General features: G+C 42.8%; 1 protein-coding gene across 1 annotated transcript in view; it reads left to right on the forward strand.

The window, feature by feature from the left end:
* Positions 1-15,083, forward strand: part of ANKEF1 (ankyrin repeat and EF-hand domain containing 1) — a 1,352,638-nt gene that overhangs the window by 1,142,452 nt on the left and 195,103 nt on the right. The gene's annotated exons all lie outside the window — the stretch shown is intronic.

A 15,083-nucleotide genomic window follows, 5' to 3' on the forward strand; every position in this document is an offset into this window, starting at 1 on the left:
GACCTCTGTGGTCTATCCTGGTGTTCAAAAAGGGACTTGATATTCTGCCCTTTTTGAAAAACACAGGTAGGTCTGTTGCCTAGTATCCCTCTCAGATCTGTTTCATAGGTTCATAGATAAGTACTAGGCTATTGGCCTATATAAGCCTAGCCAAAATGTACCCTGGCTTTCGCTACCCAAGAAAATTATTTTCCTGTGCCCCTGTCAAGCAGAGCCACAGAGGTGATCCCTGGGGTGAATTTCCTATTTCCCATCCAATCATCAAGATTTTTCTTGAAGAGTGCTAATGAGGAGCTTTGTTTGATATAGATATGTAATTTGTTCCAGAGTGTGGGAAATCTCTGGGACAGGACTCTATCCCTCCAGCATGTTCTGTTTATTATAGTGACAAGGTTTAGGTCCCTAGACCGTGTAGCTTGGAGGGATTGGGATTTCTTTAAGTGGAGCATGTCCAACAGCTCTGGGTTTGACATAGCTTTGTATGTTAGGCAGAGATCTTAGCAGCTACCCAACATGGCTTCTGCCCTACACACAGTGCAACTGCTGGCCTCCTATCATTCACTGACACAATAAACAAAGACAGAGACTTGGGCAGATTTGTTTCCTCCTTATTTCTTGACCTGTTAAAAGCTTTCAATATAGTTTCTCACCCTAGACTACTGTATAAACTGTCTCATCATCTCAGAGTCTGTAAACCCCACAAATCCTCTGGCTAAAGTTTCTACTTATACTCTGTTACTAAAAAATGTAATTCCATCCCTCTGCAAATTACATCTATCTCTAACTATGAAACTAGTCACAGTCATAAGGGGATAGAGAGAATGAGAAACAAAGGAAGTTTACCTTGCAAAGAAAGAAAGAAGATGGGGGGTATGGAGGGACAGTATATATACTGCAACAGTGATCTGTTCTAGTAGCTATTGTTATGATAATATTTTACACAACTGTACTATGGTCTTTACTAGCTCTATCTCTAACTTCTCCATCTTCAAACACTACATAAATAAAACTTGGTTTTGCTCCAGCACTACCTTAGGCTGAACTAATCCCTTCCTCCCTCCTTCCACCACAAGCATACTTTGACTAAGTTCAAAGAGAAGAAATCAGTAAAGTCAAAGAGCATATATCTGTTTTTGTTTTTGAGTAAGCTATATTAACTAGTCATCTCTGTTCCAAAGAGTGTACTCAGTGTATTCAATGTCATCTGTATGAATGACTACTTGTGAATAGTTTACCTGTTATAATGTTCTTTTTACAACTTCTTACAACTTGTTATAGTTGTCTAAGTATTTGTACAATATATGTAGATGTAGATGTTCACACTGTATGAACTGAAGCTAAATTTTTACTTAGCTAATATGTTATTCTTTTGTATTAGCTTTTGTAATAACTTTATTTAACTGTAACCGTATTTTGTCAGTATTGATTATTTCTCCCTGGGCCTCCACTGAAAATGGAATATTATCTCAGTGGGACTTTCCCATTAAATAAAAATAAAATTTGTTTACTCTTTCCATGCTAGATCCTTTCATGGACAAGTGAAAACACATTCTACCGCAGCTATGGCTTCTTCTGGAGCCTACTTTAAAGCATTAGATTCCAAGTCCATTCTGAAGGCAGCTACCTGGTCTTCTGGCCACATTTTCACAAAGCACTACAAAGTAGATGCTTTTTCCCAAGCTTGAGCAGATTTTACTAGGGCCATTCTTCAAACTCTTTTGCTTCATCCTCTAACCCTATCTCCTAAAAGCTTTGTGAATTATCCCATAAATGAGGAGTAATGCAATAGTTATCTAGTGAAGACCATAGTACAGTTGTGTAAAATATCATCATAACAATAGCTACTAGAACAGATCACTGTTGCAGTATATATACCGTCCCTCCATACCCCCCATCTTCTTCTTTCTTTGCAAGGATAAATCCCTTTGTTTCTCATCCCCTCTATCCCCTTATGACTGTGACTAGCTTCATATGAGAATCAGCCTCAGTCTTTTCTCTGGGACAAGAAAGCTGTGATGATTTTCTTGCTTGTGCATCCCTTAAATACTAGCATGCTGTCTTCCGCATAGGTCACAGTTCAGATGTATGGCATATGAGGGAAATGCCTAAACTTTTGTAGTCTGGATTGACAAACAGTAACTTTAACAGAATATGTCCCATAAGAGAAAAATACTACAACAGTGATTTTTTGAACATCTGCCATTATGGTAATGTCATACACAAGTGTTCTTTTCAGATGCACAAAAGCAATGACTTCTTGAGTTTGAACTCCCACAAACCCTTAGCTATTCCTCAAATACTAGGAGTTTTGGAGGATACTTTTCTTGCATCTTCCACTTCTCCAGACTCACAGCCTCCTACACCTAGGAAGCCTGACAAGCTATACAAGGTAGCAGATTCACATCAATTTCTTTTTTTAAGAACAACCCTGATGTAATTTATATGGAAATGGACAGTGGACCTAAGCCTTTAGCTTTTTCATATCCTTTCCCCAGTAAGAAACATAATAGAGCGTATGTTTCCACCAATTTAGCTTTCTGGGCAATCAAATGACAGATCCACATGGCTAAGTAACTACTGTCTATATTTTCTGATATACAGCAGACTATAACTAACTAGTCTGATTCAAGCATTAAGTCCACTTAGTCAAGCTTGGTGTCTTTTGCTTCCCAGGTCACAAAACACTTAAAATGTGCATATAATGCAGTACATATTGTGTCAAAAGCTGTTGCATGAGGGTTTGTAATGTGAAGAACTTCCTGAGTTAGGCTGCAGAGTTTCCCTGAGGACATCAAGGCACAAATATTAAATGCCCCCTTAGAAAAAAATCTTTTTGAGGGGAATTCCTCTGTGAACATTCTCAAAAGGTAAGTGGAAATAGGCAGTTTAATGCAGGACATGAAACAACGTTTCTTTCACTTGTCCAAAGCCACAAGAGAAACTATCCTTCAAGTCCAGGGCTATTCTTTTAGAAGACTTTGAAACCAAGCAACAACAAATCAGTAAGCTGCAGTACAAAAAAAAGGTAGCAAGGGTGCACAAAAAAGAAAAGAAATGGACCTCATATGTATTCCCAGTATAACAGAAAAGGAATGACTGCCCCTTGACCTTATTTCCTTTCCTCATGCAGACCACTCTCTCAAACTAACAGGACGTCTGTCTCATTCCCTGCATCTTTGAAGAAAAATAACAGATTATTGGGTACTAAAATAATTCAGAAGGGCTTCAAGGTCACAGGTGGGATGTATGGCACATGAGGAAGATGCCTAAATTTCCGGTTTGTATTATACTAACTTATCTTTAATTTCTTGTTTGAGAATGTGTGATCCATAGATCACACCCTAATTAGAGAATGAATGTTCTCCAGCAGGGTGTTAGCATACAAATAATGCCCTCTAAAAATGAGTCCAGTGATTCATGGCAGCATATCAAGCTGCCGTGGAGCTCAGACGGAAAAAACTAACAATCACCATTATTTTACACTTGGTTAGCAGCAATTCTGGTGTTTATCAAGTGTAAAATAACATTAAAAAAAAAGAAGATTAAAAAACAAAAGTGTGTATGTGTGTTTTTGTCTGTGTGTATGTGTGAGTGTATGCCTGCATTTGAGTGAAATACAAACAAAAAACACTTTGTAGCCAAGGTGTTCCAAGATAAGATATGTAATAAAACCAAAAAGACAGCATCAGGAACACACTGTTACCACACAAAAAAGTTTTATAAAATAATATATCAGGTCAATTGTGTAGGGTGTGAACAATTTTATGTAGGAAAAACAAACCAGAAGTTAAAAGAATGTATTTCCTCACATCTCTCTCTTATCCGAAGAGATATTGAGACAATGCCCTATTTAAGCACATTTTGTTAAAAGGGCAACAGCATAGATTTAAATTTAAAGTACTCCAGAAGGTATTTCCCAACCCAAGGGGAGGTAGTTTAGTATTAAAGACTGAAATTCTGGAGTATAATGGATAAATTATTTTACAGTAGGTATCCCACCAGGCCTCAATAGTTAACACACTGTTAAACCTGTATTGAACACATGAATATATATGATTCTTAGTTTCTCAGAAAATTCATTAGAATATTTTTGAATGTTTTAGAATGTTTTGTTTTTCTGGGCTGTTTCAAATGTTTTGAAATAACTAAATGGGTGTCAGTGTATACCCTATGGTTTGTTATTGGCTAGCCATTGATTTTAAGTGATATTAATTAGTGAAGAAGTACTTAAATAAATTGATAAGAATGGTTGTTTTTTAAGCACTGATAAAGACCTTGTCTTGAAAGCTTTGCAACTGGTACATTTGTTATTGTTTTATTAAACTTTTTTGAATGGTAACGGTGTGTTCCTGATATTGTTTTTTTGCATTTCAGTGACAGCAAGATTGATCCAGCTGTTATTTTACACTTACTAAGCACCTCTTTTGCTGTTTAGCAAGTGTAAAAACTAAATATAACAGAAAAAAAGTGCATGTGTGTGTGTGTGTGTGTGTGTGTGTGTGTGTTTCTGTCTATGTGTGTGCATGCATGTTTGCATGCCTGAAAGCAAGGTGCCTGTGAGTGAGAGAGAGAGTGGCACTGGCAGCAGCTTTCAGGAGGCTTACATACCTCTCAGATCAAGTTATCTGGATAAAGCCTAAAATAAAGGGGGAACAAAGGCTCAAAACAGGAACATTTTCCTGTAAAAAAAAATCACAAAGTTGCTTGAATAATTGGACTTGTGTTAGCATACATTTTCTGAAGTGCAAGTTTGTGTGTGTGTGTGTGTGTGTGTGTGTGTGTGTGTGTGTGTGTGTGTGTGTGTGTGAGAGGGAGAGAGTGAGACTGATGGATCAGTGGCAGCAGCAAATAAGAGGTTTGCATACCTACTGACCTTTTAGCTCAGGAAATCTGGATAAAGCCTGAAATAAAGGGGGGGGGGGGGGGAATAAAGGCTCAAAAATAGGAACAAATTTTAAATGTTAAAAATCACAAATTAAGTTAAATAATGGAAGGAAATAAAGTCTGGAAGTCAAATGTATGTCATTATTTAGTGACTTCAGTCCCCAATGACTGGCGAGAAACCACACATTTTAGCAGGGACCAAAACCTAAATCAAATATCTAGATATTTTTTAAAAAATATTTAATGTTAAGTTGTCAATCTCGCCTTCATTCTTGCTGGATGGGTTCGGAGCCGATCCTCGGCTCCGTCTCGGCCTATACTAAAGCTCGAGAGCTATTTTTACCGGCTCGAGGCTACCCTGTATCCCACAGTGCTAGGCGCTAACTACCAGATCTCGTTTGCCGCTTCAGCTGCAAGGTTGCGTTTTTGCCGGCTCTCAGGTTAGATTTGTAAAAACCTTTTCTGGTAAGGTTTTTCCTGACCTTTTTCAGTAGTAGTTTTACTGTTAGATCCTGTTTACCCCTCTAGTGTATACCCACCTTAGATAGTTCCCTTTCGGGTTTGTTTCTATCTTCTTCTCGTTACCTATCCCCACTCTGTAGATTACTAGGCCTTCGGGCTAATTTTTAGTTTAATTTTTAGTTATATTTAGTTTAAATTACTTATTTTGTCAGTCTAAATAGTCTTAGTCTCTGTGTGTGCATGTGTGACTAGACTAAGTAAGTTTGAGTGTGGGTGTTTGTTGTGTGTGTGACTTGTCATCCCGGTCAGGATGTCTAAAGATTCCTGGGTTTCAGGCTTCAAGAAGTGTGACTCGTGCTGTCAGAAGATGTCTCTGACAGACGGTCACACTTCTTTTGTTTATTGCCTGGACCCTCTGCATCTGCAGGACTCTTGTTCTGTCTGCCATGCATTCAGTCCAAGAGTCCTGCAGGAACACAGAAACAAGCTTACCTTGCGAGGCTTGTTGAAACCCGAAGGTTCCCCGACCAAGTCTTCGTCGGGCAAACCTTCGAAGCCCACTAAACCGTCGGCCGCACGAACAGAGCCTTCAACTAGTGGTGCTCTTAGTGCTCCTACGTCGGCTCCGGCCGGAGCCGATGCTCCCAAGACTCAGTCGGCTCCGTTCGTTGCGTCTGAACCATCTGTGAGCCGTAAGCGCTCCAGGTCTCCTTCTTTGGAGTCAGTCCATTCGAGTCTGAGATCTCCCTTGCTTTCGGAGCGGAGCCATCGGTCTCATTCCTCTCGGTCTTCCAGACTTTCAGAGCATGACCTCGAGAGGGTGGTTAGCAGACTCCTTAAGTCGCAGGCACTGGCCCAGATGCTTCAGAGCCCTTCTCATCAGACAGCGGCTATCCCCATTCCATCGTCGATTCCTCCTCCGACTCTTCCTCTGAGCTCGGAGCCGGAGTTCGTGGGAGCCGGGACCGTCGACACGTTGGAGCCGATACCACACCTTTTGGCTCCATCGTTGGCTCCAATTTCTTCCATGGTTCCATCCTTGGAGGGATCCGGGCACCAGGACTCCCTCGTCGGCTCCGAGGGGGTGAGTGGCATCGGACCCTTGTCCGACCCCGTTCTCCCTCTCGGAGCCTCGGCGCAGGTGAGTTCGGCCCTGAAATCGGCCTCGGAGCCATCCCTCTTGGTGCTGGGAGGGGTCCTTATCTCTTCGGAGTGGGGACCTTCTTCCCTGCCTGATAGGGGTGCTTTTGAGGTCATGAGGAGTGTGCTGGCCCCTGTGCCTGCTCCACGGTCAGCTCCCTCAGCTCCTCCCACTGTTGTGCCTGCTACGCTCTCTACCCATCCTCTCGACCCCGACCGCAGAGATCCAACGCCTCAGGTGCCCCCATTGGGAGCATCCTCCTCTTCCGAGGCCTCCCCTGATCCATCAGGGGAGCCCCCTCGGAAAAGGAAATGCAAGAGGAAGCATGTGGACTCTCCTGAGTCTGTCACATCCGATACCGACTTGGATGAGTCGGAAGGGTCCCCACGGTCCCCCTCTGAGGATGTCTCCTTTTCTGACATCCTTGAGATCCTCAAGCAGAGGGGGAACTGGTCTACCCTCAATCCCTCCGAGGATGAGTCGGTTTACCTAGAGGCTTTTGTTTCTCGCCCTTCCACCTCCTGGGTGTCTCGGCCCTTTGACCCCCTCATGGAAGTGGTGGCGCGGAAGGCATGGACGGCCCCTGACACGATGGAACCTACCCCACGGAGGCCTTCAAAATTTATCACAGCCCCTTCTGATAAGCAGTTTTTAACCAAGGGCGTCCCTGTTGATGCCATGGTGGTGGCGGCAGCCACTAAGAAGGAACTGGCTGATCCTTCAGTACCAATCCATCCTCCTAATAAGGAATCTAGGACTATGGATAGGTATGGCAAGCGGATGTTTTCTTCAGCGACCTTTACCATGCGGTCGCTGAATTATTTGTGTCATTTCACCTGCCTTCAAAGAGACATGCTCAAAGAAATGGGTGATACTTTACAGGATCCAACAGCTGCGGGGTCTCAAGACAAAATCAACTTTCAGCTGGCAACCCTGAACTCGATTGTTAACTCCTCCATGCGGCTTATTTCCTATGCGGGCGATGGGGCGAGTAGGGCTGCAGGCACAGGCGTGGCCTTAAGGCGTCACGCCTGGATGCGGCTTTGTAACTTTGCTGACCCCTTCAAGGCGTCCTTCACTAACTCCCCCTTTGATGGTTCAGCGTTGATTGGACCACAGGTGAAGGATACTTTGACCAGATGCGAACAGAATGGCAAGACTCTCTCTGCCGTGGGAGTCTGTTTTTCCACCCTGTCTAGACCATACCCTAAGGGTCAGAAGGGTGGCAAAATGTGGTTTTGCAAACCACAGGGAGTTGCGCCTGATGCACGAGGTGAGTTCCCCTCTAGAGGCAGGGGGGGAACAATAACAGACACCACCCTAGGGGCAGAGGGGATCCGCAGAATCAGGGTAGCAGAGAAGCTGTCTCTGGCCAGCCCTTCCAGCATCCCTGAGAAGCTGCCTGACTGTCTGCCTTCAGAGGCAGTCGGGGGAAGATTATCACTGTACCCAGAAGCCTGGCTTTCCCTCACCCAAGACAGATGGGTATGGTCGATCATATCCGAGGGTTACGAAATTCCCTTTGCCCACACCCCAACACAGCCAAAAAGGCCCCTTCCAGATGTTCCACCCGGTCTAAGGGAACAAGCAGTATTAGAAATCTCAAAACTGCTAAGAAAAAGAGCCATCCAACCATTCCCGGCAGACCAGCAAGGATCCGGAATCTACTCCAAGTTCTTTTTGGTACCAAAAAAGACAGGGGACTGGAGACCAATTTTGGATTTCAGCAGGCTGAACAGGTCTGTCCAAAGAACTAAGTTCCAGATGGTCACGCTACAGTTCATTCTACCCTTTTTGGGCCAGGACAATTGGATGTGCTCTATAGACCTTCAGGATACGTACTACCACATCAAGATGCACAGGTGCTCCAGGAGGTTTCTCCACTTCAGGCTGGGGGCCAGTCACTACCAGTTCAGGGCCCTGCCCTTTGGTCTCACTACAGCCCCCCGAATGTTCACCAAATGCATGGCCGTGGTCACGGCTCATCTGAGACGTCAAGGATTCCATGTGTTTCCATATCTGGACGACTGGCTCCTTACCGCCACCACCAGGCGTCAACTTCTTCAGTCCAGAGATTACACCATTCAAACTTGCAAAGAGCTAGGTATCTCCATAAATTTCGAAAAGTCTGCCTTGTTGCCTTGTCAGTCTATTACTTTCATAGGTGCCATATTAGACACAGCCGAACTGTCCGCAAAACTAACCGCACAGAGAATTTCAGATATTCGCGGACACGTTCACATCCTTCTTCAGAGCAACAGAATCCAGGCCAGGTTTGTACTGAAGACTTTAGGTCTCATGGCAGCAGCCATTACGTTACTTCCCCTAGCTCGCTTTCACATGCGGATCCTTCAGTGGATGCTCTTTTCCCAGTGGTCTTTTCAACAGCTTCCAATGTCACACAGCATTTTAATCACCCAATCATGCAAGAAACACCTTTCTTGGTGGATGGTCTCCCTTCAAGTCATTCAGGGCAGACCCTTTGTTCTCCCCCCCGGTTGCTACGGTGACAATGGACGCCTCCCTGATCGGGTGGGGGGGGGCATTTTCAGGGCAGGACAGTCCAGGGCACATGGCAACCTTTCGAGTGCCACCTGCACATAAATGTCCTGCAGATGAGAGCAGTAATTTTTACCGTTGCAAGCCCTTCAGGACTCTCTTCCCATCGGGACTATTGCAGTTCAGACGGACAATATGTCCATAGTGTGGTACATCAACAAGCAGGGCGGAACCAAGTCCTATCCCTTGTGTTGAGAAGCACTCAGACTTTGGCAGTGGGCGATCTCTTCTCAGCGGTTTCTGATAGCAATGCATATCCCCGGGAAGTCCAACTTCATAGCGGACAGGCTGAGCAGAGCCATTCTCATGCCGCACGAGTGGTCTCTCAAGCAGTCAGTAGTGGAAAAGATTTTCCAAAGATGGGGTCAGCCTTGCTGCGATCTTTTTGCAACACCTCAAAACAGCAAATGCCATGACTTCTTCACTCTCTTCCCTCTTCCTGGCCACCCCCCAGAGATGCTGTAGTCCACGATTGGCCCCGGGGTCTTCTGTACGCTTTCCCCCCCCTTTCCATTAATCACACAGTTGATTCAGAAAGCTACCACATTGAGATCCACAATGATCCTCTTTGCCCCTTACTGGCCTCGACAAATCTGGTTTCCGTTCCTGCATCGTTACCTCTTGGAGCAGCCCTGGCATCTGGACCCAGTGCCAAATCTCTTGACCCATCAGTCGGGCAAGCTGCACCAGTCCCTCCCCTCTCTCAACCTCACAGCTTGGTTGCTCCACTTCCAACCTTAGCCAGGCTTCCCTTTATTTCCCATTTGGTGCGTGACATAATTCTAGCTTCCCACAAATCTTCTACCAGGAGGATTTATGCTAGCAAATGGAAACGTTTTTCCTTCTGGGCAGAGACTAGAAACATGGATCCTTTCATGACACCTATCCAATCAGTCCTAGATTTCTTGGCCGAACTTTTTCAATCAGGTTCTTCTTCGTCCACTATCAGAGTTCAGTTAGCGGCCATTTCAAATTTTCATGTTGGCTTGTCAGACTCCACTGTTATGTCCCATAAACTTTGCAAAGCCTTCCTTAAAGGTATCTTTTTACTTAAGCCCCCGATCAGAGATCCCCCACCACAGTGGGATTTGAATCTGGTTTTAACCTCTTTGATTCTCCCTCCCTTTGAACCTGCGGCTTCCTGTTCCTTGAAGTTACTCTCATGGAAAACTCTATTTCTAGTGGCCATAACTTCCGCGAGGAGAGTCTCAGAACTTCACGCCCTTTGCGTTCGTCCTCCTTATCTGGTTTTCCATAAAGATAGAGTGTCCTTCAGAACTAACCCATCTTTTTTACCTAAGATATCTTCTGAGGCAAATCTAAACCAGACTATCGATCTCCCAGTTTTCTTCCCTAATTACTCCAACAGAGCGGAACAAAAGTTGAATTTTTTGGATGTTCACCGTCAACTCTGTTACTACCTGGATAGAATCAAGCAAGTTAGGAAATCTGAGCAGCTCTTCCTGTCTTATGCAGAAGGGAAGAAAGGCCTTCCAGTTTCCAAAGTAACCCTTTCTAGATGGTTGGCCTCTGTGATTACTTTCATCTATGAACTGAGGCATCAAGAACTTCCTTCAAAACCTACAGCCCACTCAACTAGAGCCTTAGCTATGACAATAGCCTTTCAGGCTAGGTTGCCTATAGACTCCATTTGTGCGGCAGCCACATGGGCCTCTCCTCATACCTTTATTTCTCATTACAAACTGGACATGTCCTCCAGAAGCCGATCTAACTTTGGTTCTACCGTCCTCAAGAGTCTGTTCCGATGAGCCACCCAGGGTTGAGGTGCTAGGGATGCGGTCCCATCCTGCAAGAATGAAGGCGAGATTGACAACTTAACATTGAGAAGTTATGTACCTACCATAACGTTCCATGTTAGTTGTCTTCTTCTCGCCTTCTTTCTTGCGTCCCACCCTCCAACCCCCTAGCCTGGACAGACCGAAAGGATCCTTCTGGGCCTTCTTTCATCCCAGCTTGGACTCCCATGGTTGCCTTTTCTTGGTATGTTCTATATATAGGTATTCCTCTTTCTCCTTTGTTCTGAGATCAGAACTGCTATGGTGTTAGCTATCAAACGAGATCTGGGTAGTTAGCACCTAGCATTGTGGGATACAGGGTAGCCTCGAGCCGGTAAAAATAGCTCTCGAGCTTTAGTATAGGCCGAGTCGGAGCTGAGGATCGGCTCTGAACCCATCCAGCAAGAAAGAAGGTGAGAAGAAGGCAACTAACATGGAATGTTATGGTAGGTACATAACTTCTCATTTTGGATATAAAATGCTTCCTCCTACACCATTTACGTATACTACAGCAACTTAGAAACATTAGGAGAAGGAACTATTTCACATCCAAAATATATACAAAAAGTATAGTAATAAAAATATATAAATGAGTAAGTAAAATGCAATACGTTTACAGAGAGCCCATTCTCTAAATGCAATGATGCCCTCCAAGGTGTGTTATTGTGCAAATAATGCCCTTCCAGGTGTGTAGAACAGCCCTGGGTGGGTGTTATTTACACAATAATGCACACCCTGTCCAGCATTATTGCTTGCATAAACCAGATAAATTGTCTCTAAATATTAAATCATTGTCATGTAAGTTGTATATATTTTAACCAATGTCATATTATGTCCAGTTTGGTATAATTATTTAAAATGTTTTTGTATTAGTTTGAAGATTGTAAAATTATTGTTCTTAAAATATTTTTGCAATACTGTGGAGATTTTCTTCCCAGGTCTCGACTGAAAATGGGCAACTACCCAGTCAGACTTTCCCAGAAATCAAATGTCAATAAATAAATAGAAATTACAATGGGGATCCCTTCCTCTACAGTAAGGAATTCCCATTCAACCAAAGAACCAAATTTATTTATTCCTCCAAATTTTAACAGAGATGTTGTCACAGGGTACAATAGAACCTGATATGCTTCCCAACAGGGAAAAGGTTTCTATTCAAAGATATTTCTTGTGCCCAAAAAAGATGATACCCGGAGATCAGTCTTAGATATGTCTTTTCTAAATACTTTCCTCATTGCGCCACAATTCAAAATGGTACTTTGCAATCCCCTTTTTCAATTCTTTCTCAGAATGCTTACTTGGTCATTCTAGACCTCGAGAATGCATATCACCACATCCCTATTCACAAAGATCACGTGTTATTTATGATTCTTTATTTTGGGATTGCACTTCAAATTTACATCTCTGACATTGTCTTTCTACTACTCCAAGTGTATTCACAAAATGTCTCTTTCCAGTTCTTCTACAGACTCCAGGGTATTAATATTTACCAATACCAAGACAATTGCCTCATCTTGGCAAACTCCTCCTAAGAAACTCTGGCATCCCTTCATTTTTTTCCGGAAATTATTCCAGAGTCTAGATTTCAAATTAAGAAAAATCTTCTCTATCTCACAAAATAATTTTTCTTGTATGCCTTCTAGATACATCTGTATGATAGCTTGCTCCCCACTCCCAAGAATGTTTCTTTTTACCAGCATCACTTTAAAGATCTTGCTTACCAGACCATTTTCACAACAAAAGACTTTCACGGGATTTTAGGTTACATTGCATTTTCCATCCTTATGGCTCCTTTAGCTGTACTTCACATGAGGAAAATTCAATGATTCTTAAAATTTATCTTGCCCAAAATCAACATTGCCAATCTTTTCCATTTCTATATCTGGAATTGACCAAGATGGCACTTCTTTGGTGGGCCATCCATGTTCAAACAAACCTAGGTCTCCATCTTTCTTCCCCCATTCCAATTCAGCCAGTCACAGCAGATGCCATGGACTTTCCTTGGAGGACAGTTTCACAGGGAATCAAAGCTCAAGGTATGTGGGAGCTTCATTTCAAGAAAAGACACATAGACCTCAAGGGGATGATGGCTCTGATAAAGGTAGTCAGAGCACTCATCAGCTGTAGATACCAGGATCACAGAAGGTCATAACAGACAACACCACAATTATGTAGCACATAAAACCAAGGAGGTACCAGGTCCTACCCCCTTTTAAAACAAACCAAGATTGCCTGGGAACTGGCAAAATACCATAACCCATCCCCATTGGCAACCTGCATTTTATAAGAGCAGAACACCATTGCAGACTCAGTGAGGAGATCCAGGACAGATCCTCATGAATGTTTGTTATACCCAGAGGTCTTCCAGGAAGTTGTATACTTGTTGGGATCTCCCCAAGTAGATCTATATGCCTCCATTCACAACAGACAGTTAAAGAAGTTCTTTGCCGGGACAGCATGCAAAAATGCCTGGAAAACATATGCCTTTTCTTTCCCAGGGACAGGAGTAGTCCTTTATACCTCCCACCACCCTTTACTCTGATAACCAGCTAAAGAAGGACTCCAAAATACTTCTGGTAACCCTCTTTTAGGCCAGGCAACATTTGTTCTCCCTTCTCTAATGACTGACCAGTGGCATTTACCAAATGCTTCCTCACATATTAAACCTACTCACACAGGACAATGGATCTCTTATCCATTCCAAAATACTGAACTATACCTGACTGGCTAATAGACTTTTGATCCTATTTTGGCACCACTGTTTTGAAGACATGCAACAGGTATTAAAGGAGGCTGGAAAACCTACTACTAGAAAATCATATCTGAAAAATGGAAGACTTTTTCTAGTTGGTGTCACAGCAGATATCAGGATCCATCCCAGATGGAGGATCCAGTGGTTCTCCAGTACCTATGTGAATTTCTCAAATCAGGTCTGTCTTATAGTTCTATCAGTATGCATCTCTTGACCATTTATGCTTATCTACCATTAAACCCTTCCCCCTTCATCGTTGTTCATGGTCAAGAAATTCCTGAAAGGGGCTTTATATATCAGACCTCCTGAAAACTGACATTGCCAGCTTAAGATTGTAATCGTGCATTTTGAGAAGTCGACTCTGTTTTTCTTTCTTTGAAACTGTATTCAGTGCTTCTTTACAATTTATAACTTGGAAGACAGTTTTGCTCACAGCTATGACTTCGGCTAGACAAGTATCAGAGTTGCAAGCACCCATGTTGTCCCAGACTTTTTTGATAATTCATAAGGATAGGGTAACTGTAAGAATGAACTCTACCTTCATACCCAGCGTTGTTTCTGGATTTACCTTGAATCAAGCTATTCACCTCCCTGTGTTCTTCACTGATCCTAAGAACAAGGTAGAGTGAATTCCATGCACACTGGATGTCAGCAAGCAACTCAAGTACTACCTGGACCAGACTAAAGACTTTCAAATTTTAGACCAATTTTTTATTTCCTCTGAAGGCAAGAAAAATGAGTTGCCTGTTTCTAAGAAGACTATTTGCAAATTGTTCTTTCAGGCCATTCATTTTTGCTATTCTTATCATGGAAAAAGCCCCTCTCAGAATGTCAAGGCTCATTCTACCATAACAGTGGCCATTCCGGGGCCTTTTAGAATAGGTTGAACTCTAAAACTATTCTACAAACAGCAAGCTGGCCATCTGTTCACATTTTCACTGAGCATAATAAAACTGACTCCTTTTACAGAATCAGAACAGGATTTGCTAGAACTATTCCTCAGGGCATTCTGGACTCTGGTACTGTTTCATTCACACTTCCTGCCTAAGCTTTGGCAGCCATCCATATAGCTTTATGCTACTGGAGCAGTGCTCTAATGATAAATATAGTATGGTTGTGTAAGTTAACATTTGAATACATCACTTTTACAGTATTTACACTCCCCCCCCACACACATTTTCACTTTTTCTGTTTATCAAAATCCAGGTGAGTACTTCACAAAAAACAACTATTAACCACAAAAGGTGCAGTGAAACAAGAACCAACCAAGGAGTGACAAAAATATTTAAAAATTGTAAACATTTGGATTAAAAATTAAAATCTTTTGAAACCTTTGGATTAACAATTTTAAAATCTTTTGATCTTTCTGTGGTTGGTCCCTGTTTCACTGCACCTTTTGTGGTTAAGACTTTTTCTATTTATTCCTGGCTGGATTGGTTTCCCAGTCACTTTAATGCACTTTTTTCCTGACATGAAATAATTTGACTTT

The sequence above is a fragment of the Protopterus annectens genome, chromosome 1.part2 (genome assembly GCF_019279795.1).
Source record: "Protopterus annectens isolate FY-2018-M chromosome 1.part2, PAN1.0, whole genome shotgun sequence".
NCBI classification, from domain to species: Eukaryota; Metazoa; Chordata; order Ceratodontiformes; family Protopteridae; genus Protopterus; species Protopterus annectens.